Source organism: Callospermophilus lateralis (genome assembly GCF_048772815.1).
Source record: "Callospermophilus lateralis isolate mCalLat2 chromosome 11 unlocalized genomic scaffold, mCalLat2.hap1 SUPER_11_unloc_2, whole genome shotgun sequence".
Classification (NCBI taxonomy): domain Eukaryota; kingdom Metazoa; phylum Chordata; class Mammalia; order Rodentia; family Sciuridae; genus Callospermophilus; species Callospermophilus lateralis.
Window position 1 is genome coordinate 2,306,297 of NW_027510154.1, and position 16,936 is coordinate 2,323,232.

Genomic DNA, 16,936 nt, shown 5'->3' on the forward strand with positions numbered 1-16,936 from the left:
TCTCAGATTCTCTGCAAAAGGCTATTTAGAAAAATGGCTGTAGCCATGGGATGGGGCCCAGGGCCTGAGCCAGGGTCCTCAGCTACCAGCTCCTTCCAAGCCAGGGAAGAGATGTCCCTGCGCCCGTCCACCGTCTGCTTTTCTTGCAGACAGCAGCCGCTGCAGATGTTCAAGGGAAAGGTTCTGCTGCAGTCTTTTCCCAGTGATGGAGGTGGGGAGTGGAGCGGTGAGGGTTGCCCGACCCCCGGAAGGCAGCTGGAACACCCTCAGCCTCCAACCCCAGACCCAGAACTGCCTTGGAGTGCTTGAGGATTCTTTCCCAGTGGCTTTATGGGAGAATCTGGATCCTTTTTTGGGGGGTCTAGGATTGCCTCTCCCCATTCATTATCACCGCCATGGGACCATAGAGTCTCACTGTATTAGTACTAGAGTCTAGGAAGCTGTCTTCTCACCTAAAAGAGCGGGGGTGGGGGTAGGGGAATCAACCCCCATTCATATCCCATCCACAGGAGTGTACGTGTATCTAACACCGACGGCTTCAAGCCGGCGCGGGCACGCTGGAGTGGGGGTGAGTTGGGGTGGGGGTTGTGATCCATTTCCAAAGCCAGGTGCAGAGGTTTCCATATTCCATATCCAGCCTCAGTACCACGTTCTAGAGCTGACGAGGGTTAGTTACTGAAACCCTCGGGTCCCAGAGGAAGGAGCGGGGCTTGGGCCCTTGCAAAGGGGCCTCCCCGAGGAGGGGTCCCGCGCGGTCTGCAGGGAGAGTGGTGAGCTGGCCGCCTCTCCCCCAGGTGGCGAGCGCTAGGGTCAGCTGCGGGCCCGGGCACCGCGGCGGGCCGGCCCCGGGGCTGCCTGCGGGCACCTCCTCGTGTCAAGCTCGGCACCCCGCCCGCTGCGCCGCCGCCCGCGGTGGAAGGCAGCGCAGCGCGTGCGCACTCGCGGCAGGGCCCGTGGGCTCTCCGGGGAGGGTGGGAGGTGGGAACCTGGGAAGGCTCCGGGACGCGCACCCTCCCAGCCAGCTGCCAGCACCCCGACACCTCGAGACCAGGGTTCCCTAGGACGTCCGTCGAATGAGCGGCACAGGTGAGCACACCAGGAGGCTCCCGATCCCGTAGGGGGCTCGGCCGGAGACACACACCCCCCCCTTGGCATTGGCAGCGCGGGCAAAGTTGAACTTCGAACGTCGCAGGTTCCCGGGCTCGTCTCCCCCGGGCATGCTGCCAGGCCCTTGGGGCCCGGGTGCACTCTTTTCGCGTGAGGGGCCACGGCGGGGAATATGGGGGGCTGAGGCGAGGGGCCCTGGCCATGGGCACGCACGGGGCTTGGCCTTGCAGTGAACTTTTGCTGCACTCGCCGCTGGTGAGTACTGCCCGGAGGCCTGGCGAACTCGGGTAGCCTACCCTGGCCGCTTCTTGGCAGGACTGAAATGTTGATGGAGGCTCTTAGTCACTGGGAGGTGCGTTCTGGCGCGAGTGGAGGTCGGGGGTTCCGGGATTTAGCTAAAGAACAGGAATTTTTCGATCCCTGCCATCCCAGCCCCCCCAATACAAAAGTGAGACCCTTGGAGGGAGGGAAGGAAAGGTCGAAACGCGAGGTGCCTGGGCGAGAACGCAGGAAGCAATTAAAACTCCTCCTTTCCAATTAACAACCAAAAATTGATCGATGTGTCAGGAATACCATTGATTTATGAATGGTGCTTATTTCCAGAGGTTATCTGTCCTGAGCTCTGCTCTCCCCCTCCCTGCCCTTAGAGGCAGTAGCATGGCACTCTTTCCCCGTCCAGGAAAGAGTTAAGATTTATGGTATGCTGGAGAGGTCTTGTTAGGATGTAATCTGCATTTTTTAACTACTGCATAATAAAAAGTGAGAAGTTTTGAGACACCTTTCTTGATTATACCTTTGGCGATACTTTGGGTTTTACATTTAATTTGCATTTTTTTCTTAGTGAATATTGAAGTCTTGAATGGAGGATTGAATTTTATTAGGACATCTGGACTGACAAAATCAAATCAGACACCAGTGTCCCAAAGCATGCTAAAATTTCAGAGTTAATTAGAACGCAGTGTGTTTAATTAAAGCCAATTATAATATTTGAAATTATCTGATCGATCCGTGTTTGTACAGTTTGGATGTGTTTAAGTGTTGATTGGCGCACTTTGTGTTCCATTTGATCTAGAAACTTCTCTGGGGAAAGTTTGCTTTGTAAACTGGTGGGGGCTGGTGGCGCGGAATCCGTGTCCCAGGCACCGGCTCTGGCACATCCTGCCCGACCGCCTTGGGGCACCACTGAATGTATCTCGGGAAATCCCAGCTTGCTGGTAAACCGCAGCGTCTTTTGGGGTCAGAGGGACCCCGCCACGCACCAGCTATCTTTCCCAGCTTGGTTGCTCCTCCTGAGCAATTTTTTTTTTAAGAGGCGACCTTTAAGGTTTCAAGGTGCTTTGGGAGAAGCCCAAGCTCCGAGTGCTTGAGTTGGGATTCTCTAGCTGAAGAGTACCTAGGGCTGACTCAGAGCACTGGCGTCAGCCAATGTGACCAAGGAAACCAGAGAAAAGTAAGGACAAGAAAACAATAATCGTTTCCCTTCTGTTTTCAAATGCTGCAGGAGCCCAGGAGCTCCTGGGGATTTGGGGTCCCACTTGGAGAGCTCTGGGTTTCCCAGGAAGACGGTCAAGCGAGCCCACTGTCCTGTCCGCAGGGGCCAGGCACTTGGATCAGAGGTTCCTGCTATGTTGTGTGCATGGGGCTCGCAGCCCAGCCTGGAGCCTGGTACTCATCTGGACCTGATTCTTGCAGGCTCATGTGAACAGCAATTATGACTAGGTGATTCGTGGTGGTGTCTACCCGGCCCTGGGGTTATGGGTTCAATGAGGGCTCTGTGTGCCCGACCTGTAGGAGCCTGGACCCAGTGCTGGAGTCAGGCAGGAGCTCCAGCAGCCCCCTGCCCTGAAGTGGGTGGGAGACTCTGCTTGGTTCTCTGCTGCGTGGCGGCGCTCCACTCTCCCACCCCAGGAGGCGCTGTTTGTCAGACTTGGTTGCCTTGGCAGGAGGCGCCTGCACGTTCTCACTTGGAGGATTGAGCTTTCTTTGGTACTTAGGGGTCGGACTTCAGAAACCTCCACTGTACAGAGTAAATATTGGGGGAGGGAGCAGTGAAGATAACAGGAATCTGTGACCCTTCAGTTTTTGCCTTTTATTGGCATTTCTCAACCCCGCCCTCCACTGATGGCCAACTTTATCCTACCTTGTCCCTCCACCGAGAAAGTGTTCCCTTCTACACCCTGGTCTGCTGTGAGTAGAAAGCACTGGACTTATTAGTAATATAGAAATTTTCTTTTAATTTATTGTGAATAGTTTCCATACACTTTGATTTAAGTTATTAACATTCTATAGACAGTGGCATCTTTAATATGTGGCGATCGCTTCTAAAGACTAATCTCATTACCCTCAAATAGTCATAAAATATGATTTTATTATACTTACGTATTTAATTTGATGGACGGCCCCGTAATGGATTTTGAGATGGGACTGGCGCAACAGCTTTGATAATTCACTTATCTTTGGCAATAGTCATTAACCCCCAACACCAGCAAAATAGATTGCTTTCCTACACATCTTTTCCCTCACCCCTTCCAAGAGGCGCATGGAGGTCCCCAGATAACGTGAATCGGACTTCGATTTTCCCGATTAATTAAAATATTAACGTACACATGCTGCCAATTCACGAAAAAGGAGAGTACTACCCCAGGCCCGGCGGGAAGAGGTTGTCCTGCGACACTTGCCACTTGTGCCCTGAGAGCTTTTTTTTTTTTTTTTAATCAGAAGGGCCTGATTTCTCTTGGCAGGAAAATGCCCGGGACAGCTCCTGGTAGTCCCCTGGGTATTTATTTCGCGTCGCGCAGACGTCCTTTGGGCGGGCCTCGCGCCCGGTCGCGGAGTCCTGGCCGAAGGAACTGGGCCGCGGAGCCCACCAGCTGCCTGCGCCCGGCTGCCCAACAGATTCCTCGAAACCAGGTCGGGAAACCGCGTGCTGCGCGTTCACTCCAGCCCTGCGGCATCGAGGGCAGGGCCTCTGCACCCGCAGCGTCCGCTCTGTTTTTAAAGTGGTTGGCGGCGGGAAGGTCTAGCCACCGCGCAGGGCGCTTAGCCGGACACCAGCTCTGGGTCGCCGGAGAGGCCGGGCGCTCTCTTCCCGTCGGCCCAGAGAATTTGGAGCCTTCTTTGTCACTCGCTGCGCCTTAAGGACAGGCCGAGGACTGGGGACTCCCTCAGCCACTGGGGGAGAGGGAGAGTTTGGCGGAACCTGCCTCCGACGAGGATCCCGGGTCTCTGCCGGGATAGGAAGCATAGGACGCCCCCGAGGCGCAGAAGGGGACAGATCGGCCCCGCAGCAGCCTTAGGTGTGCTTTATCTGTGTGTGCTCAGCCTTATCTTCCCTTGGCTCTGGCCACACTCTCCCCCTTAGTCGGTCGTCCGCCCCTCCCCCTCCCGTGGTCGACCAGCCTCTTCCCGTTTTTCCCTTTGGGACCCCCCAGGGCGAGCTTCTATCTTGCATTTATTGCATGCATTCGGGTAACTTGGGGCACCTCCCCTCTCTGGCCCAGGGTGTTTTTGACTGTGTGGCAGGTTTTGCGGGGAGGTATTAGGGGGCTAAGCTGCAATTGTGCGCTGACTGCGTTTGTTTCTTTTCAAGATTTATTTGGGCTAGCAGTAACTTCCTTGGCTGCAGCTGGGCTCCAGGAGCTGCAGCACAAGGCCAGGGGAGGCAGCGGCGGCACTCGGTGGCGCTCGGCGGCGACAGGGCTCGCGGGGCTCGCTGGGCTCGGGCCGGCTTGCGGCGCCTTCAGGCAGTCAGTCCGCGAGCGCGGCTGCGGCTGCGGTGAGGGGCGCGGCGAGGGCGGCCGCTGCCATATATGGCGCAAGCGCCACCCCTGACGTCACCCTCTGACAGCGCCGCTCCCGCGGGCTTCGAGTTTTGGCTCCCGGAAAAGGGTCCATTCTTCGGGAAGAGAGGGCTGAGTTTTGCGCGCCTCCTTCCGCTGCGCGTCCGATCCAGGCCCCGCCGCGCCCAGCCTGCGCCCGGGACTGCGCCGCAGCACTCACTGCCCCGTTTATTTGTCTTTGGAGCAGGCGGGCCGCGCCAGAAGCGGTGATCCCGCAGTGTCCTGCAGCCGCGGACGCCGCCTGGCTAGGATGACACCACGTTGAGCGCGCCTGCAAACAACAACTACAACAACCGCCGCCTTGGCCACCGCGGCCACCGCGTCCAGCTCCACCGAAGCGCCGCGCCTCCGCCGCCGGTGTAGCCACCTCCGCGTCCCCGGCCGTCCGGAGCTTCCGGCCGCTGGTGTATGTCGCGGCTGCCTAGGACGGGCTGAAGCCGTCGGCTGGCTCGACCGCAGGCGCCGAGCAGGGCGAGGGCTGCCAGGGCAGCCGCCTGCCGCCGTGCCCCGAGCGCCACCAACCCCGGAAGCGCTTTCGGCCAGGAGCGGCTGCCGCTGCCAGCAGTTTTCATGTTTGGGATTCAGGAGAATATTCCGCTCGGGGGGACGACCATGAAGGAGGAGCCGCTGGGCAGCGGAATGAACCCGGTGCGCTCCTGGATGCACACGGCGGGCGTGGTGGACGCCAACACAGCAGCCCAGAGGTACATACCGGCCGCCACCGCGTGCCCCGGCCCCGGTCAGGGCCAGACCCGGCCCCCGCAGCCTGCCGGCGCCGCGCTCCTCACAGGGCCGCTTTTTCCTCCCGCAGTGGCGTGGGGCTGGCGCGGGCGCACTTCGAGAAGCATCCGCCTTCCAACCTGCGGAAATCCAATTTATTCCACTTCGTGTTGGCGCTCTACGACAGGCAGGGGCACCGGCTTTTGTGGACTTTGTGGAGAAAGAGAAAGTAAGTGCACGCATAGGCTCACACCCTCCCTCTCTCTCTAGAAGTGGGAGGCAGGCTGTGCCCGCACGCTCCTGGAGTGCCCCCTCGGCGGTGGGACCACTGCGCCCGGCGACCCCGCCGCTGGCGCCACGTGTAGCCGCCGGGGCCCCACTGAGGGCCGGGAAATTTCTCTGCGCCCTCGAACTCACTCGGGGCGAGGAGAACGCAGGGCTTCCAGCAGGAAAGTGACATCACGGCACTGCTCAGAGCGAGGAATCCTGCCCGCCATGTGTGAGGCCGAGGGGCCTTGGTTGTGGAGGGGGACCTATCGCGGTGGCGGCGCCTGACACCACCACACTAAATGCAATTGTTTATCATTGCTTTTAGGAGCCAAACAAGGAGAAAACCAACAACGGTATCCACTATAAGCTACAGCTACTATACAGTAACGGTGAGTACCCGCTGCCTGCTTCCCGCCCTCTCCGCCCCTGCGCGCTGGATCTCCCTTCCTGCGATGGTTACAGGACATAACGATTTTGAGATTAAAATGACATGGATGTAAATACGAAGTCTTCTCATGGCATAGAAGGAAAACAAAACATAAACGATCGATAAGTCCATGGCACTTCACATGATTAACCGGTGGGTTTGAAGTAGAAAGTAAAAAGGGAATCCATATGGGCTCCAGCAGAACATCACTTTTAAGTGACTTTTTTCAATTTTGCAAATTAATGTTAATTATTGGGATAGGGCAGCTACATAGACCGACCATAACTTACTTCCTGCGCACGGCTTTAAAAAATCATTTGACAGAGTTCGGACTCTCAGTAGCCATTAGGTGCTTTCTTTTTTCTAAAAATAAATGACCACATGGGCCCACCTATGGGACAAGTAGGCCTGTTCTCCACTAGGCAAATTTCTTGCCTCTTCAAATGCAAACCCTAAGAGTCCTAAGGCTCTAAATTAAGAAAAGGGAAAAAAGATTCTGTAAGATGTGATTAGAGTTCTCTTTCTCCCTCTTGAAGGGATTGCTTAAGTTTTGCTGCATCAGGAGCAGCAGTCCTGAGGCACCAACTTCCTGTGGCCTGGCTGTCCTTCCCCGAGGTTCAGCACTAAAATCCTGTTGAGAATTTGTCTCTGTTTTTTGCAGGAGTCAGAACAGAGCAGGATCTGTTCGCCTCCTAGATTCAATGACCAAACAGGTGAGAAAGTTTATGCCTCTGCACTTGGTTTCCTTGCTGAGCTGGGGTTATCCTGGGGTTCAGAGAGAGAAAACTGACAAGTGGATCGCCTGCATTTGTTTTTCATTTAGCTTCCCTGACAAGCTAATGAGAATTCCATATTTATTGGAATAAATGAAGTGATTGGTGAAATATTTTATGTTGTCATTAGAACAGGACATATATGCTTTATTAAATGGCTTGCGATTGGAATCAAATGCTGTCTTAATTTATTATGGTAATTAATATTTGACAGAAAAAAATCAGGATCCCCCCCCCTTGTTTATTTTTAAATGTTTGTGTCTCTGCTTGGAATCATTTCATTGATTTTTCCCCTTCTAACAAAGGCAACTAACTCCTTTCCAAAGCCTATCAAGTTGGGCTTGATTAGTTCATTTTTTCTTTCTCTTTTCCAGTGTGATGGTCTAGTAACAGGAGACCTTTATTTGGATTTAAAAGTTAAATGTGTTGGGGTGAAAAGTCACCTTGTTCTCCTCTAGCCATCTTCACCTCTCAGCCCCCCATCTCCATAATTCAAACTCCGAGCTCCAGGGGGTCACTCAAACCCATCCACTGCTCTGCTCCCTCTCCCACCCTCTGTCATACCTTGTAAATAACATAATTACAAGCAGTTCCTTATTAAATTATTTAACCTGTCTTGGTCAACTTTTCCGATGATAACTATTGGCTATCAGTAATGTGATTAAGTGCAGAAAAGCACTTCATTGCTTTTTGACATTGTGCAGTCTCTCGCTGCTGGTTTTGTGCTGGGTGGCATGTTGTTTTGTTTTAAAGATATTTCCCCCCATTTTCTTAAAATAGAGTGTTGGGAGGCAGGTCTAATGCATAAATTAAATTCACTAGGCAAAGATTAAAATATACTTGCAAGCTGGGTTTCATGCTTAGAAATGAAAGTGGTTTCTTCATTTCTGATGCTAACTTTAAGAATTGTGAGCCAAGTAGAACTGAGGCCCTTGGTGCTTCCTGCAGCCTGACACATGCCTTCCTCTCTTTTAATGCAACTAGTTTGTGCATTTTTCCCCCTTAAAAGTTTGTCTTTACCTAGGCAGCTAGGGTGTAGGATTTTAATGTCTGCAGTAGTAAAGCAGTATGGTTTTCTCTTAGAGTAAAACAGATCTGACAAGTAAACCCTAGCTTTCTGACAAAGACGCTTGGTATGCCCTTCGGTGATTACTTCACTGGATTCAGAGAAGCCCCTGGAACTCGGCTGCTGTTTGGCATGCTGCTTTTATTTCCTTTGTATTTAGGGCTGAATGTTTTCAGAAATCGCTGTAGTCTAATTAGAAGGTTTCTGTAGGCAGTGCTAAGTTTCTCTGCTGTCGCATAGAGGAGGAGAGGCTTCATTTAGAGTACATTTTTATTGTTCATTTAGCCTTGTACCTTTGCAGTATAAACAGTGCAGAAAATAAAGGCATTTAATCTCCTCTCACTGACGTGGATGGGGGCGGGGAGGAAAGAAATAGCCCAGTAACTGATCAAAGTTTCAATGGTGCTGAACCGACAGTTTATGGATTTCTGTTTGTGCTACAAAATAAAAAATAAATCAAATATAAATACAGGGATCCATTGAAGAACAAGCCATTCTCACAGAAATGCTGGTGCCCACCGAGGCTACTGCGCCCCGAAGCCCCAGGCAGCTCGTTGGCCTGTGGTGACACCCATCACTTCTTTGGTCCTGAGCGGGTCGACTGGAGTCTGGGGGAGTGGGGCTCCAGCATCACCCTCTTCCCAGGAGGGTCGCCCTGGGCGACCTCCAGAAAGGGCTTTGTCCACTTGGTAGCGAGGAGAGTGTCCGAGTGCGGGAAGAGGTTGGAAGTAATTTACAGATAATTTCCAGTGGGAAGGAGGGAACAGAGAGACGGCAACCCAAACCCTTTCGTGGAATTTTCTGCCAGGACTTGTAGCTCCCTCCGCCTCCCCCCACTTCAGTGACCTATTCTCTCTGGGAGGCGGTGGGTGGAAGCCCAGCTGGGCAGGGTTCCGGCGGCAGAGCCCGGCTGGGCGCCGCTGTGAGCGCACCTAGGACTTTGCACCATCTGGCGCAGCCTCTGCTCAAAACCCACCCGAGCATGCGCGCAGACACTGCCTTTTTACCCGAGAAAAATCATTGTTAGCAGTTTCAAAATAAACACCAGATTGGCCATTAGCACTTTCTTTCCAAATATCAACCGGCGAGGAGCACGTGGGCCGCACAGGCTGGGACGCCCGGGCTCAGGCCCTCCTGCGGGGCGCCTGCTACGCCCAGCACCGCTCGACCACGTGCGGCGGCTGGGTCCTGCCTCCCCGGGGCCAGACGCCCAGGGTGCACAGCCCAGGCCGCTGCCGCCACCGGCGGTCTCCGGGGCCACGGGGGCCGAGAACGGCCGGTGCAGGAGCTGAGCGCTCCTGCCTTGTCGGAGTCTGAGGAGCGCGCAAGGCAGAACCCGCGTGGCTCTCCGAGCGAAGCGAACTGCCCCTGAGCCCAGTAGACCTCCCTGCGTCTTTAGTTGCAGCAGATTCTTACAGGCTTCTTCCAACATGCAGATTGAAACTCAGTGCAGACAATGGCCCGAGGACGCAGCCTGGCGGCGGCGGCAACACAAACAACCAAAGGACCCCGCGCCAGGTCCGTGCCTGCACGCCTAGCCTCCTGCTCCGGGGCCTCAGCAGTCTCTGCACTCCCCTCCCAGAGGCCCTCCCAAGCTGAGGCCTGGCGCAGGCCCGGCACACAGCCGGAGGAAGGAGGTCGGGAGGCGGGCAGAGCGAGGCCGCCAGGGCCTGGCTCCACTTCTGGACTGGCGGGTGGGGAGGAGGCTTGGTGGACCGCGATGCCTCCCATCGCTGGCCGTGCACCTGCCGCCCGCGAGGCCTGCAATGCCCAGGGCGCTGCCTAACCCCGGCTTCTTTCTGTCCCCCGCACAGGCCATCGTCTATGAGGGCCAGGACAAGAACCCGGAGATGTGTCGCGTGCTGCTGACCCACGAGATCATGTGCAGGTGAGCCAAGGGCAGCGGGCGGGTCCGGCGCAAGCTGTGTCTACAAAGGACGCCGCGTCCAGGCGCCACCACCCCGCCCAGCTTCGGGAAGGGCATCAATTGAAATGTAATCAGCCAGAGGCCACATGCCCGGCCACCAAGGAGCCCGGCCTCCTTTTCCCCCTAGTGATGACGATCAACCCACCAGCTGCTCAGCAGAGTGGATTAATATGTTGGCCATCTAGCAGCAATGTCGTCAAAAATGAAAACAGGTCCAGGGGATGCATCTGTCCTGTGCCGGAGAAGTCAGAGATCACTGGGAATCATTTGACTACCCTCTTCTCAGATGCTTGCATCCTGAGAAGTACAATTGTCTGTTATTGATAAAAAGGAAACTCTTTTGTACTTATTATAGAGCTCGTGTGTGTGAGAATTGGATTGTGATTCTGTCAGTTAACATCTTCCCCAGAGCAGTGATGCATCGTTCATATTGTTGTTAGATAGCCAGCGTCACTTGAGATCTCTGTCAGAAGAGCAATTTCCCACCTGTTTTTTTCTAACTACCACAAGAGTTTCACCCCTACATGGCAAATAAAAATGCATCATTGACTTTGTATGTGTGGCATGTGAAATATAGTTGCAAGGAATAATAAGGAAATGCTTTTCAGGCTCCCAGCCTACAGTAGCAGTCCCCATACTCTGAGGGGCATACTCTGCTTGGCTATGACGCCTATTGCCTAAATGCCATTTCTGAGCAGACATATTGTTACAGCACTAATATACAAAAGCTGACTTTTTCTCATAACAGGTAATAAATATAAATTACAACCAATAAAGTGGAATTTCTTTATTATCCACTTCTGCATGTACTGCAATTAACATAGAAAGCACACAGATGTGATTTAAGCTCTAAGTGGAAGACTGTAGACTTTCTTTAATCACTTTAGCTGTCAGCTTTAAAAGGCTTTTTATACTTTGCCTGCCATATGGTGTTAATTTAGCTAATTTAGACATGTAACCATTATACAAGTATGCTTTTTTAAAATGCAAGAATCATAACATTTTTGTTTCACTTCTGCTTTAATTAAAGTTTCAATAACAGAGTTAAGGTAGGCTTAAAGAAGGAACAATAGAAGTTTGTGATAGATTGATGCATGCTTTTGTGGTTATAATTAATAAATGCCCAAAAGAAATATTGGTTGAAGGTGGCATCTTGCATCTTTTCCAGAAATAACAGCTTGACAATTAGAGGTAAACAAAAGCTGAAGCTGTGAAAAGTTATTCCCAAGCATCCTGCCTTCCCTTCTCCTCAGTTCATTGCAAAGACAAACACCAACAACATGTTTCCCATATTTTAGCATCACAATTTATATGGAAGCTCTTGTTGCTCTCCTAGTGTTAACAGATATGTTCAACTTTGCTCCTTTCACCAGAAAGTTACACCTTAAGTTTTGCTGAAGAACATGGAAGCTCACTAGGTTTAAATTTGTCAAGCTGCCTTAGTTGGATAACTATTTTCCTGACTCCTACCGCTTCATTCTCAGACTTCAAAAAAAAAAATCAACAACAAAACAACCCCCCCCCCATAAGTTGGGCACCAAAGGAGGATGGAATGCATATTAAAACCACTGTTTACAATTGCTCCACAGCCAGTGCTGTGACAAGAAAAGTTGTGGCAATAGAAAGGAAACGCCCTCAGACCCTGTAATCATTGACAGGTAAGGATGACTTCTTTATTTTTCAAAACAAAACTGCAGCAATGAAAAAACCCATGCTTTGCTCGGTTTCCAGTTGCTCCATATTTTTGAGGCTGGTGTTGAGCTCATCTTGTGCCTTGCACGGTTTGTTGTCCGCGTGTGTTATCATGCACAGGCGGGTTGACTTGGAAACCTGGTGGCTCGCTCTGTGGGGATTCAGTAATTGCTTGCGAGTTGTCACGGGAAGAAGTTTCATCTGCCACTGCTCTCACTGTGAGGAGCACTTTATGCCTAGAGAGCTTCTGGCTTTAAACCCAGAGATATGTCATAAAAATGCTTTCTGCTAATTTGTTAACAAGTATTTCATTTTTGCATTATTTTTATCTTGGATGGTAGTTGAAGTTGAAACTCGGGTGGTGTTGCTCTTGTAATTGTCACCCAGTGGTAGAATGAATTTAATCTGCTCTCAATTAGTTGCAAAATGTCTCCTAATGTTTTTCCAATTGTGGCTGTGGTTTTATGTCAAGTAGCAAATATGTAACTAACAAACCAAAGTTGGTTATAATTGAAACTAATTACACATGCTGGTTACATTTTCCAACATTAATTTCCATAATTAGATTAGCTGTATGCATTCTTTACGTTTGCTGCTCCTTGTCTTGCTATTTATCATGTTCCTTGGGTAACGTGGCATCATTTTAAGATACCAATCATTAGTCCTAATCGGGCTAATGTGCTTTGGCATTGCTTTGGTTGAAACAACAAAAACACCACCACCCTCCCCTCCACACTCACCCAGATCGCTCTGAGGAGGAGAGATTTTTTTCTTCCCAACGATGGGGAGCCGCCAAGGCCCGGTGTGTGATTGACTGCAGATTTCGAAATTGGTACCCAAATCGAATAAATGTTGGACGTGTACATGTGACACCAGTTTTGTGAAATAGAGGTTTAGACTGTTTTGAAGAGGGGTTGAATTTCAGCAGTTTTCATTACAAAGTTATCTTTTGATCATGAACTTTGCTGTCCAGTGTCTGAAAATTTAAGCCCGGAAAACACCATGAGTTAAGCCTAAAGAAATATGTAGCACCACTGGAGAGCAATGCTAATGTTTAACTAGCTGAAATCCCGGTTTGCTTAGTGGAGAGTGTTGGGTATCTGACAGAAGGGACAGCTCTCTTATTAGTAATTAAATAGGGTTGACCAGTTGTGGCCGTCACTCAGGCAGTTGAGAACAAGTTCAACACTTTATAGAACTCAAACTACTAAAATCAATATAATTACATTTGTTGTCAGTGTTGTGGCTATGGAAATCATACAGCCTTAGGTGGTTGTCTTGTGACTGAACTGATTTTATTTTTTGGATTGGCTAACGGGTTTGAGTAGCTGTGGGAGTCTTGTCTGAGTAGAAGATGCTTGGAAAGGCAGCACATGTTAGCTTTGCAGGATTGTGAAAGTGTTTCATCTTCTGAGTGGGATTTATAAATTTGAAAAGATGATTTGTTTTTACGTCATGAGACTTTTAGCATGCTGTAATAATGAAGTGGCCATGTTGATTCGACTCACATTTTGGATGCTATGTTTTCCCTCCAAAATCATTTTGGATTTATGCAACATTCAATCATTTGTGGACTGATTGATACTGAGTAACTCTCCGAACTCAGTTTTTATCACATGATGGGAAGTGTCTCCTCCAGATATACAAAATTTATTCTTCGTGTCTGAGGGAATGCTCTCTTATATCTGGTTAATTAGAGTATGTGCTGAGGTTACTCATACCTCTATAACCTAAGAGAAGTATGTGATCATTTGATATTCTAGAAGCATGAGAGGAGGGGAAAATGTAAAAACATTTGGTTAATGGGTTTACCATGTTTATTTGAATAAGGAGGATTGAAGCTCCATTTATGTTTGGCATACATGCTTTGGAGGTCTTTATTATTGATGGAAAAATCTGCTCTGCTCCTAAATTCAAAGATATGACAATTTTATAGGATTTTTAATCACCTTCCATGTTAGGGATTTTTAAGGTAAGAGTATTCTTATGTAATGACAAAGACAGTGTACATTTTTAACATTCTTAAGAGAGCTGTCATTTACAATGACAAAATACTATTAGCATTTTTCTGCTTGCTGAAACCTCTATGAAATGTTTGTGGCATTGGCACTGTCTCCAGCTTAAGGCATATTTCTAGGAGAAAAAAATGAATTTAGTGTTCACTAGGGCAAGTTGTGTTAATCAGAGAAAGAAAAACACCTATACGAGGGGAATCTCTTTGGAGCGAAGTGGTCTTTCACAACTGAGATGCGTTTCGATATCATAATGACAAACATTTCTGTGGGGCGTGTGTTGCCTCTGAAAATTAGTTGCTTATGTTGAGTTTCTAGCCTGTGTTTCCTCTTGAGTATTGCAGAATAAATTGTCCCATCAGATTGGTGAGTCAGATTACAGGTCTCCACCAGCCGTGTCATCACTTGGTTAGTTGGCTTAAAAAAGAATTTTATAAAATGCGCTTCGCTGGCTCTTTGTGGCCTTTGGATACATTTAGCAGGTCCTGACCAGATAAGGCATATTTGTCCTGAGGATATAAACCAATAATTCCAACCTGAATTGAGATCAATGGCCCCACATTTGTTCCAACCCACTCCAAGCCTCTTTTGCGTGTGGAGAGTGCTTTTCTGTGTTATGAGGGCAGAGATGTGCGCTCCCCGCTCTGGCAGGGTGATCATATTCTATAGACCCTGATTCCTTAAATCAATTAATTACACAATTTAGTCTAGTTATCTTCCAGGAGCATTAAATATTTATAAATGGCATGGAAGACCCTTCAGAGTAAAGAAGGGGGAAACAGTGAGGATGCTTGCGCATTCAAAGACGAAAACCCTCCTGCCACCAACAGAACACACGCTCCTCTTGTTTGTTTGTCTTAGTAGCAAATCTCCCAGAAATGTTTGTGGTTAAAACTCTGTATAATGAGACATTATGCTGGTATTATTAATGCTTTAAAATAAAAATATGGTTATCATTTAGAAAAATAAACAGGAATTTTATGGGTTAAGGACTTTTTTGTATTGTAAGTTTTTTAGTCTTTGGGGTAGCTAGCATTCATTAAATTGTAGAAGCTCGAGAAAACTGTTTTTGAAACAATTTACCCAGAAAACAGCCAGTCATATCTGTCAAACTAGTAAGTGTTGTAAATTTGTCAACATTTTGATGAAGAATGCTACATTTGTCGGGGCCTAGGGAAACTCTGGTTTTAGTTGTTTTTGAATCACTTTTGTCCCCTGTCCTAAAAACAAAGCAAATGTTGTCCCTCTGCAACACCTTTACTGATCATTGCTTAGCCAGAAAATACTCAGTCCATGTGGGCTGCAGTGCCCCATGGATGGACTGCATCCTCTGTGTACAGAGGGGCCACACTTTGCGCCTTCCCGGTAATTCACTAGGAAATGAGTTTACCATGTGCAGAAAGGAAAGGGCTCCTGTGGTGTTGTTGCAGAACACAGAGCCCAGGCCCCACCAGTGTGTCTCTGCTGGAAGACCGGGAGCTGCTGCACATCTGGGAGGAGGCAGCCTTTGCCCAGACAGGCAGTCCCAGCCGCACTCCAGCCTCCGCCCCTACTCCCGCCCCGCTCCCGCCCACTGTCTGTAGCTGCCTGGTCCCTCTCTCTTAGTAGAAAGCACTGGGGGCAGGGCGCCATGTTAAAGCAACACAAATGAACAAAACTTTGGCAATGATAAGGCCCTCGAAGCATTTTCCCGTGTGATGGTGAGTTTGCAAGGGGAGGACCAGCCTTGACCCTGGAGGCCTGCTGTCTTAAGTAAGGCCTCCAGAAGAGTTTCTTACAAAGCTTCACCGTGTCTCCTTTGCTAGAGGTTTTAACCCAAATGGAAAGTTGTATGGACCTGCTGACCTGGCTGTTATGGGGCTACAGATAAACAGATGACGTGCAACATGAGCCCTGGGTTGCGTTGTGGGCATGAGTGGGCAGTGTGTCTTCTCCAAGCCTATTACCCCAAACCTGGGCAGGGGACAGACTTACATAGAAGGTCACTTTCCCCAAATTCTGTTATTAGGGGAAGGGTCTTTATAGCCCAATGAAGAGGGTGCCCCTTTTGTTTTAAGAAACATTCAGGAAAGCCAATTTGGTGTTTTGTTATTGGGGTCAAGGATGACAGTTGCCAGCCCTGTTTGAGGACAGGCTGCTCCTTGATTATCTTCTAAGTTCTCAAAGACCTTTGGTGCCAGGGAATGTGCCTGGCATGAATCTAAATGCTGGTGGATTCAGGCAGGCATTCTCTCCAAGTTGCCCTTGTCCATAACCATGTGCCCTACCTGTAGAGGAAGGACTAGGCGATGTGGATGGGGACAGGGACTTGGGGCCACATGGAAGCAGATTGTCCCCGCTTGGCAGTGTTGTCCTCTGCATCAGATGTGGGTTAGAGATGTTTGCTTTTAAAATCATTTAAGACCAATTCACAGACTTTATTTTCAAGAGCAGTTTTAGGTTGGCAGAAAAATGAGCAGAAGGTACAGAGTTCTCTTATCCTCCCTCCTCTCCACCTTCAGTCCCCCTAGCATGAATATCTTTTGTTGGTGTGGGACATTAGTTACCACTGAGCCATATTGATACATTACCAGTAACTAAAGTCCATGGTTACATGAGAGCTCACTCTGGGCCTTGTTCTTCCTGTGGGCTTTGATAGAGGCCTGGTGATGTGACTCAACTGTCACAGTGTCACACACAGAGCCCTGCCCTAGATCCTCAGTTCCCCACCTGTGCATCCATCCACCCCTTCCAGAGCCCCTGTCAACCACATCTCTTTACTGGTGACCGTGGTTGGCATCCTATGTAAAGGACTTTGCAGACGGGCTCTGTCACTGAGCAGTGCACATTGAAGTCTCCTCTGTGTCTTTTGTGGCCTCCTACTTTTTTGACTTTCAGGGTTTTGTTTTGTTTTCCTTTCCCAAGATTTCTGGCAAGATCTTTCCTGTCTCTTGGTGTCTTGGCATTTTGTCACGAATGCCTTCGTTCCCGACCGGGGCAGCTTCTCATGTAGGAAGCTGTCTGTGGGGTTCTTGGGGCTCTTGGAAGTGCACACCTCTCGCCTGCCCTCTGTTTCATTTAAGCAGCTCCTTTGCAAAAAGATCAAAGTGTCTTTACTTTTCGC

General features: G+C 49.9%; 1 pseudogene; it reads left to right on the forward strand.

Annotated features, from left to right (window-relative positions):
• The first annotated feature begins 5,516 nt into the window (after positions 1-5,516).
• Positions 5,517-16,936, forward strand: part of LOC143639867 (transcription factor COE3-like) — a 79,815-nt pseudogene continuing 68,395 nt past the window's right edge.